This window comes from Akebia trifoliata, unplaced genomic scaffold, assembly GCF_017979445.1.
Source record: "Akebia trifoliata isolate Shusen 1 unplaced genomic scaffold, ASM1797944v1 Contig00538, whole genome shotgun sequence".
Lineage (NCBI taxonomy): Eukaryota > Viridiplantae > Streptophyta > Magnoliopsida > Ranunculales > Lardizabalaceae > Akebia > Akebia trifoliata.
In genome coordinates, this window is record NW_028237077.1 from 12,165 (window position 1) to 24,328 (window position 12,164).

Here is a 12,164-nt window from a genome sequence, read left to right on the forward strand (position 1 = left end):
TTGTTGTATTTGTGCTCCATTCACGTTTAATACCTGAGATAGAAGAGTAGACATTTTATTAACTTTTTCCTCAAGAGTAGCGTTAGAAGATACCTCATTCACCCCACGAGTGGATTTTAACACTTCCTCATATTGTTGATAATTAAGAGTATGTTGGGCGAGCAATTCCTTAGCAACTTCAGATGTCTTATCTACAAAAGAATCTCTAGCAACGACATCTAACAATTGACGTTCAAGAGGGAGGAGTCCCCTTCATAAAAGTAAGTAAGGAGATTTCCTTCCTTCATCCCATGTGAAGGACATGATGCAACTAAGCTCTTGAATCTCTCATAGTAGGCATAAAATGCCTCATCCTTCCTTTGCTCAATTCCAGTTATTTGTTTTCTTAAGAGAGTAATCGAGGCATGGAAGTGCTTAGTTAGAAATTCAGTCATCAACTTCTCCCATGTGTTGATATAGCCTGAGGGTAGATAAAACAACCAAGTCTTTGCTCTATCTTCAAGTGAGAAAGGGAATGACTTCAGCTTCAAAATGTTGAGATCCACATTCTGTGGGCACATACTTGAACACACAAACTGAAACTCCTTGAGATGCTTATGAGGGTCTTCATTAGTAAGCCTCTAGAATTTGGGCAAATGGTGTAAAAACCCACTCTTCAGTTCAAACTCAATTACTTTATCGATTTTTGATTCTAGATAAGTAATACAAGTTGGTACAGCCCCCCCATCAGTTGAAGAAGACATTTGTCTAATGGTTTTAGTCATTGGTAATTCTTCTTCTTCACTTGCTTCTTCTAAATCAAGTATGTTTTCTTCCTTGTCTGACAAGGGATGGGAAGAGCTATCTGACTCTTCCCTCTCCTCTTGGTGAGGTGGGGGCTGATGTCCAACTTCTTTTAACAAGGCCAAGCGTTTTACAAGTTCTTGAGTCTTTCTACTAATTGCGAACATTCATAGACCTGAACCCAAAAACAAAGATAATAATATACAAGTTAGGGTTGAAAGAATAATAATAATTTAAGGGGGTTTCAATTGTGACGATTCTAATTAAAAAATAAATAAATAAAAATTAAAGAAATAAATATTTACAATTGATCATCTTCTCTCACAATTCAGAAAATCAAATTCATTAAATGACTAATCAAATTGCTTCAACATAGACAACGAATTTCATGCCTTAATTACATATCCGAATTGAATCAAAGTACAAGCCTAAAGAGATCATGCATTTTATAAATTCCTTCTTAGATAAACCCAAGGGTTTTGGAAAAGTACATCACCTAGTTATTTTCATTAAGCAATCAAGTTAATACTCAGCGTATCCTTACAACTTTTTAAACAAATCATTGAGATCAAAAGGAATTATGATTCAATAACCTACTCCTCAAACCTATGGAAAAGTCCATGGCTAAAGAACATGCAATTTTCAGATCACAATTATTGTTCATAGTTTTTACACTTTTAAATCTTACCCCAAATCAATTAAGTGATTAGAGATACAATTATGGCTTCAATGATAATTAATATCAAAGTTTTTAACATAACCGAATTGAAAATTCAGCATACATAATTAAGATCACCAATTCATGTGTCTATATATCACCAATCCGAAAACATCAATTAACAAATCTGAGAGTTACTAACTCATTGAATTAACAAATTCCAATATAATAATCCAGCAAAATAATCTTTAATCCAATAAAAATCATGGTTGAAACAAATAAAAAGACTAGCCATAAGGGTTACACTTTTTAACACAACCAAAGAAGCTTGTGATGTGTTGGTGGTGATGTCCCTCACGGCTTTGATGATCAAGATTGAAGAAAAATACCAACTGGCATATGGGGGAACTGCTGAACGTGTCTAGCCAACATTGCTGAAATTTTCACAACTTGTTAATTTCAGTAACTCTTCTTCTTCAATTTCAACAACCTTTTTTTCTTCTTCAATTTTGCAACTTCTCTTTTTTCTTTGATTTAGCAACTTCTCTTTCTTCTTTGGAAGCCACGTTGCTAAAATTTTCAGACCCTTCCCAAGAAAAAAAAAAGTTAAATAAAAATAATAGAGAGAGAGAGAGAAAGAGAGAAAGAAAGATATATATATATATATATCTATATAGATATCCCTTAACAATTTAGCCACCCCTTTCTTATATCAGCCACGTATTTGGAGCAGCCCCCTTTTTTTCAGTAACAAACCCCTGCAATATTTCAGCAACTCTTATCTTATATCAGCCACCCTCAATTTCAGTTTTGTACACATGTATTTCAGAAATTTTTCAACGAAAATAGTTCAGCCCATTTTTTACTCCTTCAATTTCTCCTAAAAACTAGGAGTGCGCCCTTTATTTCCATATTTGTATTTCGGTTTTTGTTTATTTTAAATTTGAGTTTTAAAATAGAAAAACTCTAGCCCCACAAAAATAGGATGGTTCCTAATTAATAGCTACATTAGTTTTCGGTTGTTCTATTAATTAGAATTTCCATATAAAATTCAAATACATGGTGGCTGAATTTTATGGTTGATCTTCTCAACTTATGCGCCCAAATTTCCTCCCCAAATTTGCCCACGAACTTCTCTTTATTCTCTTCACTTCCAGATAAATGCAAATATGCCACATATGCATGCATTAGGATTTCTCTACACTAGTGGAATGCATAGGTAGCTAATTGTCTCCAATGTCCTCTCATATTTTGACAAATCATCCACATGATTCCAAGGTGGAATTCCCTACAGATAAATCAGAAAATAAAAATAAGTAAAGTTTCCATAATTAAATCAAGAGAGATGTCAAAAAGGCAAGTTTCAATTGAAGAAAATTTCTTAAAATGATTAAACTATTTTCTTGATAAATATGACTAGGAAATCTCATACTTTAACTTTCTTTTACCATTCCCACATTCCAAGCTCTAAGAGTGGAAACTAACTTCAAACCAACAAAGTTAAGAGGACTACAAAGCCAAATAGGGTAGGAAAGACATTAAAAATATTACACAAAGTATTCCTATCATCGCCTATTCATTGGGTTAATAAAAAGGGGAGTGGTCAACTCTTTATAACATGTGATAGGGAACACTAGACGGGAAAGAGGATAAATGTATAGCCCATGACAGTAGCAGTAGCATGCTTGAATGAGAGAAAGGGGAATAGTGAGAACACATGACGAAATAGTTTCTCTGCACCGGTAGCGATTTCAAGATTCGAGCTGGGGTCCTATCTAAGTGGCCCCTTGAAGAGAGCCCTAATGAACAAGCAAACGAGTTGTGAGGACAGCGATGGGAATGAATGGCACTTTTACGGATATTGCAAACTGCTTCATCCAATGTTTAACTAGCATTCTTGCCCCCAACCAGCCTCAAACTTCAATCTCTCTCAGTCATCTGAACCTTTAGAGGAAACTCAATGATAGCCTAGCCCCCAATCCCTATGTAGAGCCTTCACCCCCAAGGATGTTGAAGAAGTTATCTTTAGCTCAAATTCAGATAAAGCCCCGGGGCCTGACGGTTTTAACGCCCATTTTTTCAAGACATGCTGGCCTATAATTGGCAGTGAAGAGGACCCCAAATTAGTCCGGATCGGCTCGTCCTTGTGCCCGACGGAGAGAGAAAGGAAGCCTGATTGAGTTCGTTCAGGCATACAGGGATGTCTTTGCCTGGTCCTACGAGGATATTCCAGGACGTGGACAGAGATTTGCTTGTTCATAGATTGCCTTTGATCCCAGGAATGAAAGCGGTGAAAGAAAAGTTAAGGAGATTACGACCCGAGTGGGAAGATCAAAGAGGAGGTCGTAAAAGAATATGAATATTCTTTATCTCGCATTATCCCGAGTGGCTAGCTAATATCCTCCCGGTTCCGAATAAAGATGGGAAGGGTCAATGTAATATGAGTCTATTGATTTCCGGAACTTAAACAAAGCAAGCCCCAAGGACGATTTCCCCCTTCCGCACATTGATCTATTAGTGGACAATAGAGTTTACAGCATGCTGTCTTTTATGGATGGCTTCTCCGCTTACAATCAAATGTTGATGGCTCCGGAGGACAGAGAAAGGACATCATGAATAACTCCATGGGGCACGTTCTGCTACCGGGTCATGGCCTTTGGACTTCAAAATGCCGGAGCAAGATATTAAAGGGCGATGACCGCTTTATTCCATGACCTTATGCACAAAGAAGTCGAAGTATACGTGGACGATATGATCGCAAAGTCCTGGGAAAGAGAGGATCATCTATTTAACTTGCAGAAGCTTTTTTACCGTCTCGGGAAATAGAGGCTGCGATTGAACCCTCAGAAGTGCCTTTTTGGTGCCACATCAGGAAAGCTTTAGCTTTATTCTCAGTCAGAGAGGGATTGAAATAGATCCCGCCAAAGCAAAGGCTCTGCAAGAGATGCCGCCACCTCAAAGAGAGAAAGAAGAGGCATATTTAGACAACCAACGTCAACTACGAGTTCGCACCCCAACCAACAGCTGCCTTTGCTAACCTTGCCTTACCTGAACTAACGCACTCAGAAGGTCACATCTGTCTGGCTTCTAAAGGAAGAGCTGTAAGACAAGAACAGCTAGCTACCGGTTGTCTGTTCTGAATATGCCACTTGTTTGTCTTCCTTGTTGGTTTTCTATTTTTTTATTTTAGATATTTTCTGCTTTTCTATGATCGCGATATTTCATAGAAAAGACAAAGAAAAATGACATCAGAATAGAACAAGCCGATACCTGCCCGGAGGTTGCCCAATGGCGAGTGTAGCGAAGGTCACCTCCCATCCCGTCAAGGGGCAGAGGTCAAAAGGGGGGGCAACGGCTATAGTGGTAGTAGCGGTATCGAAATTGTGATATTGGCTCAATCAAGTGTTGATTCTCGCAAATCAAGGGCATTTGCTACTATGAATTTGAATATATTATTATATCAAATGAAACAAAAGTTTGATACAGATTCATTTAGGTATTGATTTTAAAAAAGTTAGAAGTTAGTATAGAAGTATATAAGCGTAGCGAGAGTGACTAGAGTTCACTTCAAGGTCGATGTAATTGAGATGTAGTTACTTTACGTTTTCTTTTCTTCATCGAGATTGCGTTGGTGTTCAGTGTACCGTACTATATCGAAACAGTGCATCCCATATCTCTCGGAGAAGCTTTCGATCATTGAACTTCTCGGAGAGGTATGGTTTGAGTCTTGGTGCGAAACTCTACTTATTATAATTCAAGATAAGAAAATGTCCTCTCTAGCAGGTTTTCTATTTTAAAGGTGCAGCTCTCTCTATTTAAAAAGGCGATAAATGAGTTAGCCAATTCCTTCTTTCTTCGAGTTGCTCACCGAAGGAAGCTACTCTGTTCATCTTTCCCGTAAGTCAATAGTGAGTCCGGTTCAGCTCCGATTATGGCATCCGAGTATGACAAATGGTCTATTATTCGTCTTTCTGCCTTTGAGTCTTTATGAGGATAGAGGGTCCGAAGGAGACTACCCCCTCTAGTTGATGATGATCGGTATTTGGGCAAATATTGCTATCCTCCAAACAAAACCGATTCTCCTCAGTAAAGAGACCAACGGTTGATATAATAGAGGAAAGTTAGACCGGTAGATGGATCAGCTACAAGTCTGATTTGATAGGGATAGGCTCTATCGCTCAGCTGGAGCAGGTTTTGTCCGATATCGATAAATAGCAGTTGCAGCTAGAGCAGGTCAATCAATATGGGTTAGGCGGGTCTATCTATCAGTCCTAGAAGTTCAATATGAGTTAGTAGCTCTTATAGACGAGTTAGCCGGGTCCTTGCTAAGCTGGCCTGCGCTCGATAAGACTCGCAATATTTGGAGCATCGAAAGAGGAAAGATACGATTGAGCTTCCCAACCCTACCAAGGTAGGTCTTTCCCGAGGAGTAGCTAGCCCGATCGGAGGAAAGATTAGCTGTCTCGACCCGGCATGCGTATATATCAAAAAATGATGACTGGTGGATGGGTTCGCTTCTATCTCCATTGGCAGGGATCGGTTTCTCTAACCTTTCGATGCACCAGACATGGCAAGCTATTCTATCCGCATTATACTAAGCGGTTGCTCCGGTGAGATGTAATTGAGTGTAATATGAGGTGCTTGGGACGAATCTTGTTAGTTTTATGGCTGTGTCCCAACCTTATATCAGAGGGGAGGAAAGATTGTCAGGATGGGAACGTTATCATTACTATATTCTCTGTTTCCTTCCTCAAGGATGGGTCAGCAACAAAGACTATACCCGATGGACATATCAGCTGATCCTATTTCTGGGCCTAGGGCAATACTGGTTCATTGAGATGTTCTTTCATCTAGATGTTTTCTATCCTTCTACGTTGAGTTGGGATGTCTAATCTACCGATCTGGATGTGGACTAGGGCTCCTCTCTCCTTTGTGCTCGGGGATGGCTAACAAGCCACTCTTAAAGATCGCTAGTCCTTTAGTCAGTTGGACAAGCCGGGAACTTATGGGATTAATAGCCGCTCCACCGAGCATTAGCTACTCCATCAGTACTAGATTCGTCGGGCGGGCTAGCTAGTTCAAGAGATGAGTTTTCACATCCTCAAAGCAAAGATGAGTTTCGCAATTTATTCTCCCTCCACACCGAGTGTAGATAGGGTTGGCAAACTCTAGTCCTTCTATCTCCTCCATCTTAGTTTGAGACTGAATCAAGTTGACCAGCTTCATCCATATCTATCTGTGGAAGGGATGGTCAATTTTGTGGATGGTAAGGTGTTGCAATTTTATGTGTTATAAGATATTTGCTTATCAACACAATAAAGATTTCATTGTAGAAATACAAGCCACCATCACTTATGAAAGCTCTCGAAGTATCGAATCTTAATAAGATGGTTTTCTTGACAAAGTTAGTCATCATTTTGTGATCATTCATTCTATATGCTATAGCTTCGACCCATTTGGTCACGTAATCCACAACAATGGGGATATACTAGTAACTCTGGGAGATAAGAAAGGATCCCATAAAATATATGCCCCAAACGTCAAAAATATTGATGATCAAGATAGGATTTTGAGGCATTTCATTTCTCTTAGAATTTTTTTCTAATTTTTGACATCGATTACAAGATTTGTTAAACTTGTGGACATCTCAAAAAATGAAAAGTAAAAAAAAATCGCATTGTAAGATTTTTGTAGCGATTTTCTAACCACTAAAGTGCCCTTCGTAGGTATGATTATAACAAAACTCTAAGATATTGACTTGCTCACAAGTTGGAATACAACATCTAATGATTTGGTTAGGACAATACTTAAATAAGTATGGTTCATCTTAAAAATACCACTTGATTTTCGAAGGGAGATGGAGTTTCTCTTGCCTAGTAATTGAAATTGATAATTGACATGTTACTAGGTAGTTGACAATGTCAATATACCAAGGAATGCTAGAATTAGAGGTTTGCATAAGTTGCTCATTGAAAAAGGATTCAAGGATGGGCAAAGATTTCTCGCACGACTCAGTAACTATCTTAGATATACGATCAGCTACGACATTCTCCACATTAATTTTTTCTTGGATCTCGAGATCAAACTCTTGTAGAAGAAAAATTCAATGGATTAACCTTGCCTTAGCATCCTTCTTGGATAGATACTTAATGCGACATGGTTTGTATAGACCATGACTTCCAATTCTATTATGTAGGGACGGAATTTATCAACAACATAGACCACTGTTAGCATTTCCTTCTCTATTGTAGAGTAGTTAAGTTGAGTATCACTGAAGATTTTACTGGCATACTGGATAATGTGAGGATGCTTATCAATTCGCTGACCCAAAATAGTGCTTATCGCATAATTTGAAACATTGCACATAACCTCAAATGCAATGTTCAAATTTGGAGGTTGAATAATGGGTGCCAAGGTTAACTTGAACTTAAGTTAGTTGAACACCGATAAACATGACTCTAAGAAGTTAAAAAGAACATTTTTGCTTAATAGTTCACATATAGGCTTCGAGATCTTCTCAAAATCTTTAATAAATATACGGTAAATATATACATGGCCTAGGAATAACCTAATTTCTTTGACTATTCGAGGAGATGGTAATTTCTCAAGTAATTCTACTTTCGCTCAATCTACTTCAATCCCTCTAGTAGAAATAATATACCTTAACACAATTTCAGATGTTACTAGAAAATGGCATTTTCCCCAATTGAGGACTAGCTTGACTTCTTTACAAGAAGTAATATTAGGAATGTCCTGCTAGACACTCTAATGTTTAGTCAATGAAAGGTAGTGAAAAATAATCTTTGAGAGCCATTAAGTTGAGTTTTCTATAATCAATACACACTCTCCATCCGATTTGAACTCGAGTGAAGCCTAACTCGTTGTCTTTGTTGATTACCATAGTGCTACCAGACTTCTTAAGAACAATTTGAATGGGAGTCACACAATGATTGTAAAAAATGTTGTAAATGATACCCGTATCGTAATTTTATTATTTTACTTTGGATTACACTTTTCATAACAGGATTTAGCAATCATTGAGATTCTAAGAAAGGCTTAGGGAAATCCTCTAGATGAATGAGGTGCATTATCACAGATGGACTAATTCCCTTAATGTCAACTATGATCCGATCAATAACTTTTTGATGTTTTCTCAAAACTTCTAACAACTTCTCCTCTTAGACTATACTAAGGTGGGAGGAAATTTTCATAGGAAAATTTTAATTTTTGTCAAGAAATATGTATCTCAAAGTCTCTAGAAGTATTTTGAGTTCTAATTTGGGAGATTCGATTTAGAAAGAAATTAGAGTGGAATTACAAACAGGAAGATTCTTAACTTTTTCTCTCAATTTTTTTGTGTCAACATGTAGAGTTTAAGTACGAAATAGATTAAGTAAAGTATTGACTTCACTTATGGACTCTTCTATGTCAAAATCTTGGTCAAATGGGCCAAACATCTTTTTAGCATATCAAAATACGCTAAATCTTTGTTTTCCAATCATTTTGAATCCAATGGTGAGGTAAGATTTTTTAAAAAATTATCAAAAACATCCTAAAGTTTTACCCATAAGTCCTACTTTCAGGATTTTTTCAAAATTCCACTATTTATTTTTTCTCGAGATATGAATCGAAAACTTTGGGTTTTACACCAACTCTGAAAACATAGCTCTAGTTTATAGAGTTTATTACAAATTCATAAATACCATAGTTCCTAATGTAGCATACACATGACACATGTTTAGAACAACCACTCTGTTTTTCACAAACTTCAAAAACAAAGTGATAACTCCTAAGCCAATCATATGGGAAGAAATAAACATAGAAACTAATTGGGAAATAAAAACAGCCCAAGAACCCGAACCAAAAGAAAATGCACAAGTTGAATCAATAATAGAAAAATCAGATAGTTCAATACAAATAAATTTCACCAGACATGACACTAATTCTTTTCAAATGTCTATCACGACCCCTACCATGTCTGATCCAAATCGTAAATCACTAGAGAATAAAACATATAGAACTGTTCCTTTTCATATCCTTATCTAGTATATTCATCTGATAAGAATAGAGACACTGAATATAATCCAACAAAATCAGATTTTTGAAGTCCACCCAAACAAATCAATGTTCTAACACTCACAGAACTTGAATCAGAACAATTCCAAATGAACAGGTCCCTTTTAAAAGAAGATCTAATATCACACCCATTAAGAAAATGGCTCTTCTCAACTTCACTTGTAAAGAACAACAAACTATAAAAGAAAATTGGTTTCTAAATGGCAAATCTTAAAAGAATTTTTACTTTTAGAGTGCATGTTGATTTTAACCATTACTACTTCAAAAGTTGTTTAGAATTTTGTGGGTATATTCTTTACAAACTCTCACAAGTCAAACTCGTCCACTAAGGGTAATCTAGAGGTTTAAGGGATTGTTGCATTCGCTAAATGCAATCTAAATGCCTATGAAAGTGGCACAGTTATTTTCTAAAGAATTAGAAAAAAAATAAGTTTTGGGGTGTAATCAATGTCTCAAAACATTAATTTATCCGTACTTTTCCTAGGCATTTATCTCAATTTTCATCCTTATTTCATTAGATTAGGTCAATAAGTTTTGTAAGCCTCAATTTATCATATTTCATGTTATACCATGTTAATTAGGCTTAATTGCATAAAATAAATTTAATTATTAAAAACTGATCACATGTATTCATTGTACTAGTCAATAATCAACTCATTCAGATGAACAACAAATAAATCAATTAAGCAACCATGCAAAAATAGAGATCTGGATGCATCCAGATCAATGTGGCACAGTCTACCTCGAATGGTCCTCTAGATTGTAATGCACACTTGATTAATTGATAAAGTGGTCCATTTTTATGATTGATACTTGGCTTGTATGATGAACACACGTAATCAATCTTTCGATAAATGCATTAATTTTGTGCAATTAAGCCTAATTAGCATGGTAGAACATGTAATGTGATAAATTGAGGCTTAACACAATTACTTACCTAATCTAATGACATAGGGATGAAAATCGTGATAAAGACCTAGGAAAAGTATGGATAAATTAGTATTTTGAGACACTGATCAGTAGGGTCTCGTCTTTCTATGAAATGACCCTCTTAGTTTAAACTAACATTAATTCGAGGGCCACAAAATCATCGTATAAACGATTTTTTCTATTTTCTTTTATTTTTCTAAAATGATTATGTCTTTTGAAGTTACCATTATTTGATGGAGAGAAAAGGTACCTAACACCTTCCCTTTTCTCCAATCAGACAATTTATCTAGATCTTAGGTGGAGTGGTATCTTATCTGTACGAGAGTTACTAAATGCAAAAAAATGATATTTTTTCTAAAAATACATTTTGAGTGACCTGTCACACCTTCTTACAAAAAGGATGGTGGCGACTCCAAATCCCTGTAAAGGTTATTTTAAAATTTAAAAATCACGTATCTACAGTTATTTGGATTAATTATTCTACAATTGACTCAAAGTCTAGAGTCTATGACCATTTTGACCCCCTTCAAGTACTCTCTAGAACTTATCGTCTTTTACCATCCTACTATTGATAATCATGACTGGCAAGACTCAATAAGGTGTAAAACACCATCAAAACCAAAGAAGTGAGAGGTAATTAAGGTTTTTCATTGAGGTTTTAGTGAGAATATCGAGAATTTAGAGATTTATGAAAAAACTATCCCTATGGGTCTTTCAAAATCCTACAAATAGGAGAGTTTTCCAAGGCAAAAGAAAAAAAAATTAGAGCTCTAAAACTTTGTCCAAATTCCTTCTAAAAGCTCCCAAGCTTGCCAAAATTTTGTCCAGCTAGTTTTTCAACTTTCATAAGCTAAACAAAAAGAAGAAGAAAAGAGAAAGAAGGCACCAAGGTGGGGTGCTACAATTAAATTTCTCTTTTTAGGCTAATTTCCCCTTAAATTTCCTTTTTTTAACATCTCCATTCTTTTATTTTATGTTTATTTAAGTCTCAAGTATGTAGTCTTTAATTTCCTAGTTAGTTTGATAGCTTAGGGGTAGAGAGTAGTCCCTTTTTAGAGTTAATCTTCGCCTATAAATCCATAATAAATTCCTAGTGAACATTTAATTTTCAAGTTCTTCTTATTTAAATTTCATTTACTTGTACAAACTTTTATTTATGTTTATTTCCTTAGTTTTCTTTTCTTTTTATGATTTTGGAAAAAGAGAGTAATTCCTCAACATGAGGTAATTTTCCTTATAATAAGCTATGTAATAAGTTCCTTTCAAACCTCTTATGTATAAATTATGTACACACATACCATATCATTTCTATTCTAAACATGGTAAGAATTAAAAATGAAAATCTATCAAGATCTACACCTAACTCTCTAAGCCAACAAAACAGTCCCATAAGGATAACATCTCATGTATAAGGTTAGTTCAGCCATAGATTGTGTCCAACTCATGAGCATAGCCTAAAGACTGAACCAACAAATAAAAACTCATGAGGGAGCATATGAGTGGAAATAGAGCTTTGGGATAAAAAATATTAAAATATATGTGGATCTCTACCAAAGTCCAAGGCTCACAAAATGTCCAACAAGTATACACTTTAGTGTATAAATTACTCAATATCTCTTTTGGTCCATTTTGCAAAACTAGGTTACAAGTTATTTTTTTTAATTTTCACTATAACTCCCTGTACTCTCAAAACCTAAAATAAAAAAGTTTTGGAACT